The following is a 6,332-nucleotide window of genomic DNA, read 5'->3' on the forward strand; positions in this document are numbered from 1 at the left end:
ATTTCTCCTTTTGGCCACAACAAAATTTGTAATTTCTTAACAGTTTCCCTTCCTCAATTTTTTTAATAAGAGGGAGGAATGCTTTCAGCGTGATCCAGGCTCAAATTATTTAAAAGTGACTATAGAATTTAATCTCAGAGTTGGAAATCATTGCTGTAAGATTATGCACAATTATTGGGTTGCTGTGTGTTTTCCAGGCTGTAAGGCCATGTTCTAGAAGTATTCCCTCCTGACGTTTCACCCAAATCTATGGCAGGCATCTTCATAGGCTCTAAGGATGCCTGCCATAGATGTGGGCGAAACGTCAGGAGAGAATACTTCTGGAACATGACCATACAGCCCGGAAAACACACAACAACCCTGTGATTCCAGCCATGAAAGCCTTTGTCAACACATTGTGCACAATTGCTTTTGTGTGAGTACCATTAGAAATAGTAGACTGGATTTTTCCTGAAGTTTTCCCTAAAAGACAAAAAAGTGACTAGATGTTACCAGGCTCACAAATCGAGAAACGAAGAAACAAAGTCCTGAGAACTGAGCATATAAGAAAGTGAATGAACAGTATTAAATCTGAAATCCATAATATGATGGCACTCCCTTTATCATGTACCACTTTTCCTTAATGGTTTTAGGAACAACAATAAAGACTGAAAAAATACAGTTCTATAATGTGAAAATATATGTGCTAACTACTTCTGATTTCTCTGGCAAATTATTTCCTCTAAGCACATTTACTTTCATGAAAACTGGTCATGAATTGCAATTTGGTGTAGAATTTCTAGGCATGGGCAAACGTGGGCCTTCCAGGTGTTTTGTACTTCAACTCTCACCATTCCTCACAGCCTCAGGTCCTTTCCTTTTCCCCCTCGGCCACTTAAGTCCTAGCCTCACTAACACGAAAGTAATAATAATATAGGTTTGCCATCTCTTTATTGGCATTTCATTTTGTGCTTCAAGTCTTTTCCCTTAGTCACATGTAATTCTGGTTGTAGCTATGCCCATCAAATATTGAACAGTCATAGCCATCAAAGGACAGAAGCCCTTGAAAAAAAGATGGGCAAATTTAATTTTGAAAAATAGATAAGGTACTGCTGAGGTTCAGTTTCTTGTATCTTACCCAGATTCTGCTGCAATACATCTTGCAGAGAAATTTTCTGTGTCATGACGATCCAGTCTAAAATTTTGGGAAAAGATGTATTTCAGGCTGAAGCCAACCTAACTTCATCACACTTGAATTATTTGAGAGAAAGGGCACACTATATGTTATTAACATGCATGATATAGCAGTCAACCCTGTCTATTCCAGTTGACCATCACTCTTCCAACTGCTAATTCCACCTAATCTGCTTTCTATTTCATTTGATCAAGGAGTTGTCTATGACTGGGTCTATTTTACTGACATACTGGTTGATACGGGACATGTTCATTATGGTTTCCACCTCAATGTCATATTGTGTCCATACTGCTATTAGAAAATATCAAAGGCATGGAACTATAAACCAAGTGCAAATGCAATTTTACAGATTATTATTTTATTATGACACAGCAAACAAGATAGATATGCTGGATTTTGTATCACCAAATCACAAGTCGAACACTTCCCAAGTGTATAGAAGTGTGTGATGTATTTTCGGATGATGTGTGCAGATCCCAGTAGGGTGGCCTTTTGCAGTTGGCAGATCGTGATTTTGTCAATGTCTATTGTTTCCAAATGCCAGCTGAGATCTTTTGGCACGGCATCTAATGTACCGATCACCACCGGGACCACCTGCACTGGTTTCTGCCATAGTCTTTGAAGTTCAATCTTGAGGTCCTGATAGCGGCTGAGTTTTTCCTGTTGTTTTTAGTCAATGCGACTGTCCCCTGGGATGGCGACATCAATGATCCAAACCTTTTTCTTTTCCACAACTGTGATGTCAGGTGTGTTGTGTTCCAGAACTTTGTCAGTCTGGATTCGGAAGTCCCACAGTATCTTTGCGTGCTCATTTTCCAATACTTTTGCAGGTTTGTGATCCCACCAGTTCTGTGCTGCTGGGAGGTGGTACTTGAGGCATAAGTTCCAATGAATCATTTGGGCCACATAGTTGTGCCTCTGTATTATTATTATTATTATTATTATTATTATTATTATTATTATTATTATTATTATTATTCAAGTAGGAAGTGAATTGAGGATACAGTTATAATGTATTTAAAAACACAAACCAAAACGTGATATTATACTAGATTTCCTTTTACCAGAAGCGTGCTGACTGATATCCAAACAGAGGATGCACTGGAGATATTAATGCATTGACCCCTTCATTACAGGCTGCTACTTTAGGCGGATGTCAGGTGGTGCAATACCGGCTAAACGGTATAATTTCTCCAGCAGTGTTGGGTGTAAACATCCTGTGATAATATGGCATGTCTCATTAAGAGCCACATCCACTGTTTTAACGTGGTGAGATATGTTCCACACTGTACTCTGCAGCAGAAAAACAAAGCGCAAGGGCAGATCCCTTCACTGAATCTGGTTGTGATCCCCAGGTTGTGCTAGTCAGCTTTTGTATATTATTTCTAGCACTTACCGTACTTTTGGGGTATTTTTATACATTATAACTGTATTCTCAATTTGCTTCTGACACAATAAATAATAAATAAATAAATAAATAAATAAATAGCATATATTTCAAACTCTTTGTCCAGAGCCTTTCCCATTGCTCCATTTGTAGTGGTGTACCAACATTTTGTGCCCACTTCACCATACAGTATTTCATATTTCAACAATTAAGTGGTCATCTCCAGAGTCCAAAACAGTTTCAAGTTCAGGTTTATCGATAACAAATCCAAACATTTTAAATCATTCTACTAATTCTCCATTGTATTAGGAAGTTTTCAGACAGTAGTTCCTCTCTCATCTTTATTCAATACTGATAGTTATCCGACACCGACAAGTCTTCACATGTCAACCGTTTCTCTTTCAAGACAATTTCCCTTCTAAACAGAGCTTCATGTGGGGAGCAGAGCAATGACTTTCTGCTGTAATATCTTTTCTTATTCTTATTCCACATATTTAATAATGATGTCCTATGTCGTGGCGATCAAAATTAGAATCTGCCTTTATTTTATCATACCAAGATAGGCATGAATCCCAAACTTCAGACCTTCTCCTGCTAGTTGCAGTAAACGTTCATTTCTCAAGAACAATCAGTTCTTCAACCAAGTCAAACAACATGCATGATAGTAGGTTTTGAGATAAGGTAAAGGTTTTCCCCTCACGTTAAGTCCAGTCATGTCTGACTCTGGGGGTTGGTGTTCATCTCCATTTCTAAGCCAAAGAGTCAGTGTTGTTTGTAGGTCATGTGACCGGCATAACTGCATGGAGTGCCGTTACCTTCCCACCAGAGTGGTACCTATTGATCTACTCATATTTATATGTTTTCAAACTGCTAGGTTGGCAGAAGCTGGAGCTGACATCAGGAGCTTACTCCGCTCCCCGGATTCGAACTGCTGACCTTTCGGCCAACAAGTTCAGCAGCTCAGCAGTTTAACCCACAGCGCCACAGGAAGACCTAAGTCCTCCTCTTTTCTTATCACCTTGTAGTATTTGGGCACTTTGCTCATTATAAATTTGTTTAACCCATCTTTGAAAGGTTTGATCACTCTTCTTGCCTGTTTTATCAGGCAATGTGTTTATGAATCAGGGCAGAGAAAAGAATGAGAAAGGTGGAAAAGTTTTAGTAACTGTGAGAAAGTGATGGAAGGGGGGGGGGGGAAGGTGTTAAATGTTATGTATGGCTCAATACCTGAATCTTGTCTTCTAAATCTGATATAGATCCTTACAACTAGTTGGGTACCAATTTTGTGCTTCTTGAACAAGGATTGCCAACAATGCCAAAGACATCTCAAAAATACAGAGGAAACCAAATAACCACTCCTAGTTTTAAAAAATAGGTTAAAAAAATATTGGTGGGCTGTTCTTGTGGTTTGGGTCTAAGTGATATAGTTTGGCTCTATGTCCCTTTCACCTCTGATTCAGAAAGTAAGCGCAGTATATTAGGCCTTGTGAAACTGCTTCTATATGACTGTTCACCCTTACATTTTTACTAGTTGTACTACTCAACCTGAGCGATTCCGTGTACTTCCAATGTCGGTTTATATGACTTATGGGCACAAAGTCACGGTGACATTTAGTTCTACTCAACCCCAGTTATTTCCTTTTACTTCCAATGTCAGTTTATATGATTGATGGGAACAAAGTCACAGTGACTAGTTGAATTGGCTGCCAGGTTATGTTCTTATTGGTATGTATGAGCCATTTTTGCCTGAGGATCTTCCTTCTTTCCATTCTGGCCATGTATCTCAATATCTCATCACGTGAAGCAGGTGTGGTTGAAGCTGGAGAGACACATTGACCCATTTGGAAGTCCTTGTAGGGTTGTAACAATGTCTCTAAATGACCTTCTGGACATTTCAGCATAAAATAGCTGTTATGGTTGAGCCTTCTGGCTCCGATACTAGGAGACGAGGTCGTAAGACTCCTCGAGAGTCAGACTCTTTTGAGGAGCGCGAAAGGAAACGGCTCCGGGACTTATTTGCAGAACCAACAGACGAAGACTCCTTTGAGGGTTTTACCGAGGGAATGGAGGAAGAGATGGTTAGCTCAGAGGAGGATGATATGGAATGGACTCGTGTGAGGGAGGATTTGGGTGTCACTGGCAATAATAGCATGGGAGGCGACTGGCGGGTTGCAGGATCGGACCCATGGACGGGCTGGAGGGATGGGATCCACAGCTGGGGATGCTGTGGGGCGTAGTCAAAGGTGTTTTAGCTCTGATGAGGATGATGATGAGGAGGCACCTGGAATTAGGATAGCAGCTGACAGCGATGAGGAGTTATGAACTGGCATAAAATGGGGTTTAGAATCAAGGGCTAATTGCGTTGGGCAAGGTAATCTGGACGAACGCTTGGGCTCTTGTTGGGGAGCTTCCTGAAGTCGGGTGTGATTCGTTGCTGAATACGTAAGTTACTAAGGACACTGGGCATAGACGGCGGGAGGAACTGTGTGGGCTTTTTCTGTGCAACTTGTGTTTAATCTTGATAAGCTTGGACCTCCGTCGTCTTTTTGACGGCCATTAATTGCCTACTCTGGATTGACGCTGGACTGACTGACTGACTACGACCTCGGACTATCCCTTCTGTGGCTATTGGTGGAACTTGTGGAACTTAAGACGTCTGCACCTGGCTTTCGACCTCGGACCGGATTGGGACCCTGCTGACCGTTGTTATCCTGATTGATGTGCCTGGACCCGGATTTCGCTCGTTGCACGGAGGAGTAACAGCCTGAGTTGCTCAATTGTAGCTTTTGAGTAGCAGAGAGGAATCTGCTGCCAGTTATTTGTGTTATATTGAGTCTCTGTTTACCAACTTTTGTTTGTTTAAATTGCCAGGCTGAAGTAAGCATTTTTGATTTAACCCGGATTAAACTCCTGTTTAATCCGGTTTATCTTTTGAACTGTTTTTTAGACTAGCGGAGTCTTTTCTGTTACTTTTCACATTGAAGGCAAGTGTTTGCCTAGTCCTTTGTTTCTTACGGGTTTTTTTTTAGTTCTGTAACTTTAATAAACTGTGTTGAACCTTATTTGGTGGCGTTCTGTCTGTGACAGATTGCCCAACGCCTGAAAAAGTTCTTCTAGTGAGGTATTAACGTCAAGAAGACGATGGAGGAACTTAAGGCCCGTTTTGACCAGCTGCAGGCTGCATTTTACGCTGCACAAGCAGCACAGCCAGCTAAAGGACATGTAATGACTCCTGAACGTTTTGATGGGTCTCGAAACAAATTGCCCACTTTTTTGGCGCAAATTGAACTTTATTTTTCTCAGATTAGCGCACAAGCTTTTCCTACGGACACCAGCAAGGTGGCATTTATTTTGAGTCTACTGACCGGTCCTGAGGGACAATGGGCCACTAATTTGATTTTGGGAAATGACCCAGTCAAGGACAATTTAAATGATTTCAAGAAATTATTATCTGACACTTTTGGGGATCCCCTCCGTATGGAGAATGCTAGCTGGGCTCTTTATCAGTTAAAGCAGGGAAAGGGGTCTGTTTTGGACTATTTAAATAAGTTTAACTCTTTTCGTCATCAACTAGACTGGGGGGAGAACGCGTTTATGCTTTTGTTTATTGCTGGCTTGAATGATTATCTCCAGGATGAATTGGCGCGTTTAGAGCCGGCAGAAAACTGGGACGCTTTGGTGGCTAAGGTTTTGCGTTTGGACGCCCGATTCGAATCTCGCAAACAGTCTAGGGCAATGTATGCGCCATCTGTATCTGCGCCTAGGGCACCT

This window comes from Anolis carolinensis, unplaced genomic scaffold (genome assembly GCF_035594765.1).
Source record: "Anolis carolinensis isolate JA03-04 unplaced genomic scaffold, rAnoCar3.1.pri scaffold_10, whole genome shotgun sequence".
NCBI classification, from domain to species: domain Eukaryota; kingdom Metazoa; phylum Chordata; class Lepidosauria; order Squamata; family Dactyloidae; genus Anolis; species Anolis carolinensis.